Source organism: Schistocerca piceifrons, chromosome 8 (assembly GCF_021461385.2).
Source record: "Schistocerca piceifrons isolate TAMUIC-IGC-003096 chromosome 8, iqSchPice1.1, whole genome shotgun sequence".
NCBI lineage: Eukaryota > Metazoa > Arthropoda > Insecta > Orthoptera > Acrididae > Schistocerca > Schistocerca piceifrons.
In genome coordinates, this window is record NC_060145.1 from 358,458,839 (window position 1) to 358,464,273 (window position 5,435).

The following is a 5,435-nucleotide window of genomic DNA, read 5'->3' on the forward strand; positions in this document are numbered from 1 at the left end:
TGCACTATTCAGTGTCCCCTCGACGATCACCAGTGGTGTACGGCCAGTGTAGGAGATCGCTCCCCACACCATGATGCCGGGTGTTGGCCCTGTGTGCCTCGGTCGTATGCAGTCCTGATTGTGGCGCTCACCTGCACGGCGCCAAACACGCATACGACCATCATTGGCACCAAGGCAGAAGCGACTCTCATCGCTGAAGACGACATGTCTCCATTCGTCCCTCCATTCACGCCTGTCGCGACACCACTGGAGGCGGGCTGCACGATGTTGGGGCGTGAGCGGAAGACGGCCTAACGGTGTGCGGGACCGTAGCTCAGCTTCATGGAGACGGTTGCGAATGGTCCTCGCCGATACCCCAGGAGCAACAGTGTCCCTAATTTGCTGGGAAGTGGCGGTGCGGTCCCCTACGGCACTGCGTAGGATCCTACGGTCTTGGCGTGCATCCGTGCGTCGCTGCGGTCCGGTCCCAGGTCGACGGGCACGTGCACCTTCCGCCGACCACTGGCGACAACATCGATGTACTGTGGAGACCTCACGCCCCACGTGTTGAGCAATTCGGCGGTACGTCCACCCGGCCTCCCACATGCCCACTATACGCCCTCGCTCAAAGTCCGCCAACTGCACATACGGTTCACGTCCACGCTGTCGCGGCATGCTACCAGTATTAAAGACTGCGATGGAGCTCCGTATGCCACGGCAAACTGGCTGACACTGACGGCGGCGGTGCACAAATGCTGCGCAGCTAGCGCCATTCGACGGCCAACACCGCGGTTCCTGGTGTGTCCGCTGTGCCGTGCGTGTGATCATTGCTTGTACAGCCCTCTCGCAGTGTCCGGAGCAAGTATGGTGGGTCTGACACACCGGTGTCAATGTGTTCTTTTTTCCATTTCCAGGAGTGTATAACAGATAACGGAGCACACTATTACTTTCAGGGCTTATTCAAACCCAATAAGTTTTATAACATTACTATTAATATTTACTGCAGAATCATAAATTGGACATAGGTTAAGTATTATTTTCCAAACACTTTCCTAACTGACATAAATTTATAAATTTAGTTCACTGCAAAATTATGAAATGGTCACAGGTTAAATATCTTTCAACTAAATACTATTCTATTTAGAATGAAAGTTAAATGGAATTCACTAACAGGTTACTTCTCACTGTCTTTTGAATAAAGAAATTATTGTTTTCATAAATAGTGGTAAAGGATGACCTGTGGATCTTATTACACTATTAATATGCACTTTCTATACCCAAAAGAAACAAGTGCTTAGCAAGCATGAGTATATAACTTTCCAGAAGTGCAATTCACGACTATAACTACAGTGAGACACAAAACTAACATATTTGTAAGATACTGTCTCACCTTTTGAAATTCACTACATGCAGCAATGTGATCATTTTCTAAGCAAAACTTTATAAGCCTTAGTCTTAAGAACTTTTAATATTAAAGTTGGCAACAACATATTAATAAGGATTTTTAATAGAAAAATTATTTTCTGCAAGCATCAATTACTTTGACTCACTCTGTTGCCACATTAACTTTAACTTTCTTTTTACTATGTTCAAAAGGCATTAATTAGCAAAACACTGGTCTTTAATGTTCTTTCAGTAAGGATACTCGGTAATCACTTTAGTTCAAACGGAGAGCAACCTGAGAGGTGTTATGATAAGGAAAAAAAATCAAGGTAGGTACATAAATTCAGTTATAAATTACCTTATATTTGAGCACACTAACACATGCAATAATCTGATCCTTCACTGTACATTATTATAGTATTCCGCAATATGGTGGCGATTGCATGTTGGTAAGTGGATTTGCAGGTGGAATTGCTGGACTCTGTCCCTTTTTGGTGGCGATACCAATTCCAGAATCGTTCCAGCTATTTATCCATCCATCCGAGGCATTCAAAAAAGCCTCTCTCGGAACCAGCACAATATACAACTTTTACATGGCAGAGCACAGTTTGGTAGCTAGTCCCTGACTGACTCTTGTTTCCACCTTTCTACCTAGGCCAATCGCAATTTGCGCGCACTACACAGTTCCGTTCCCGAGGGAAAACACACTACCTTTTCCATACAGACTAACTAAGAATCCTAAGTGAAGGTCAGCAGTTTACATAACAGCAAACGAACATTTTAAATAAAACAGAACATTTGCGTATATTGGTAGTTGTACAAAAAATTATTTAAATAAAATTATTCATCCTCGAAGATAACCAAAGAGATTATGTAAGAAAGACAAAACATATCATTACAGAGATTATACTTCATTACAGTATGGAATTAATTGTATACTAATTACAGAAGCTCAACGATGAGATGTTGAACAAAATAGAAAGCTAAGTAAATCAACAAAAAGGTATGTAATGTCTAGCTATGGTGTTACAAACTTAAAGAGTTGAAAACAAGTAAGTCGCCAGTTCGGTTCCACAGAGAGTACTCTTGGTCCCTTACATGTTGTTGTGGATTTCAGTCCTGAGACTGGTTTGCTGCAGTTCTCCATGCTATTCTATCCTGTGCAAGCTTCTTCATCTCCCAGTACCTACTGCAGCCTACATCCTTCTGAATCTGCTTAGTGTATTCATCTCTTGGCCTCCCTCTACGATTTTTACCCTCCACGCTGCCCTCCAATACTAAATTGGTGATCCCTCGATGTCTCAGAACATGTTCTACCAACCGATCCCTTCTTCTAGTCAAGTTGTGCCACAAGCTCCTATTCTCCCCAATTCTATTCAATACCTCCTCATTAGTTATATGATCTACCCATCTAATCTTCAGCATTCTTCTGTAGCACCACATTTCGAAAGCTTCTATTCCCTTCTTGTCTAAACTATTTATCGCCCACGTTACACTTCCATACATGGCTACACTCCATACAAATACTTTCAGAAAGTATTCAGATTGAATAACATCGGGTATAGGCTACAACCCTGTCTCACTCCCTTCCCAACCACTGCTTCCCTTTCATACCCCTCGACTCTTATAACTACCATCTGGTTTCTGTACAAATTGTAAATAGCCTTTCGCTCCCTGTATTTTACCCCTGCCACCTTCAGAATTTGAAAGAGAGTATTCCAGTCAACATTGTCAAAAGCTTTCTCTAAGTCTACAAATGCTAGAAACATAGGTTTGCCTTTCCTTAATCTAGCTCCAGTATCATCAACAAACAACGCCAAACTGCTGGGTACCCTCTCCACCAGACCATTGTGCATATAGAAAATAATAGCGCTCCTATCACACTTCCCTAGGGCATTCCTATTGAAACTCTTGTCTTTGATGAACATTTGTCATGGAGGGCAACATACTGAGTTCTATTACTTGTGAGGTAACGGGCGAGTTGTGGAGCCCTGGAATTTAGTGGTCAATGTGAAGGTTATTACAATTGTAATTGTATGTGTAAGCAAGGAAGTTGTAAACTTACGCATTTGCAGACATGTTAATCAGCCACCTAGAGGTGCTACGAGGTAAGGTGAATTTGTTGTATGGTTGAACGCTTGCAAGTCCAGGACTCAGGGTGCACCACAACCAAATCAGCTAAGTAGCTGGCAGTGGACTAGTCCAACTACAAAGGCATCAGTGTGGCCGTCAGACGTATGTAAATTCCATTACAGGTAATATGGACATTGGTCGATCACTTATGGGGGCTAGCTATGCTACAAAAATGGGGGACTTCGAAAAATGGTTCAAATGGCTCAAAGCACTATGGGACTTAACATCTGAGGTCATCACTCCCGTAGACTTAAACCTAACTAGCCTAAGGATATCACACACATCCATGCCCGAGGCAGGATTCGAACCTGCGACCATAGTAACAGCGCGATTCCGGACTGAAGCGCCTAGAACCGCTCTGCCACAGCGGCCAGCAGGGACTTCGAGACAAGTTGGAAGATGGCTTCTTACAGCTCTTTTAAATTCGACAATAAATCACAGTTACCTAATAAAGCAAATTTGAATACACAGACAATATTAGAAGAAATGAGGCTCACCCAATGACATAAAAACATTTACAGTTTTTTAAAAGAACAAAAGATAATAATTTACAATGTCTAAATATTTTCACAATGAATTTCTGAAGTAGCAGCTTTTAAATGCTCCATCTGATTTCAACAAACGTTATCACAGATGATAGCATTGCATTTTATCTATCACCCCAGAAAGCCACTCAACTGTATCTATTTTATTTTTTGGCAAATGACGTCTTATATATCCTTTCATTACTCAAGTCTTTGTCAAAACATCGTATTCTTCACAATAACACAGTAAAAGAATACAGTGTGAGTACCTCATATCTGGACGTACTTGAATATTTATTTAATTAAAATTTTACTATTTTGTCAGTAGCTTTGTATGAATATTGATTACAATTTCTAATACAAAATCATGGTAATTTAAGAAGCTGTCAACTTCTTGTATTAGCTGACATCACTATTGAAAAGAGTGCCAAAAGATGCTTCTGTCAAGTAGGCATAAATAATTGTTGAAACAATATTTAGCGACAGTCTGACGTCATTTAGTATGAGCACACTTGTACAGAAAATACCGTCTCATTTATTTATAAATAAATCTCGATTTATAATTATTTTGATTAGTCTGAGTGGGATCGAATGTTTATAACATTTGTTTTATTTACATTTTGTAGCAGCTTATTAATTTTGCCCAGAATGTGGTCGAGTCTGGTCAAACCATGTAAAACTTAAGATCGATGTATTTTTGGTGCGAATGACCTTCACACAATGGAAAAGCAGGCGCTGGTGGAACACCACTTAGTCAAGTGTAGAGAAACAGTTTATTAAAGTGAAGAGCTCAGGGGAGCGATTAGATGAGCGATTCAAGGCACTTTACATTGCGACCTTGAAGAGAATACTTTTATGGAAGTTCTGGAAGAAGACGGACTTGTCTATGGTAATAGGCGTTATTCGATCGCGTAGGTGATCGATACTGGGCAGTGAATGGCCGCTACCATACTTTAGCTTCTGGAGGGGCTTTATATTTCTAGACATATGAGTGTACTAAAGTACAGGACTCTAACTTTTTCAGCTTGCATTACAGAACAGATAATAGAACGAGTATGAGTCACTATTTTTCGTATCACCCATATTAATTTGTGAATCATAATGTTGCACTCTGAACTATTTTGAGCTGGTGAATTCTTCATCTACTTTGATCGTGAACTGGACTTAGTTTTTTGCGCGTCTTGGATGATTATTTAGTTTGAATATCTTTCCGTCATTGTCATACCGCTTCCAACGTAACTTTACTGCATTTTATAACATTCTTTTCTGTTTGTGTTTTAAGTAGATATTGTAGGACCACTTCCATTTATTTGAGATATTCCCTCATGAATAAACAATATTCAGTATAATTCTCTGTCGTTTACATCAATTACAGACGTTAGCATAGAATTCTTTTATTAAATTATACATTTGTCT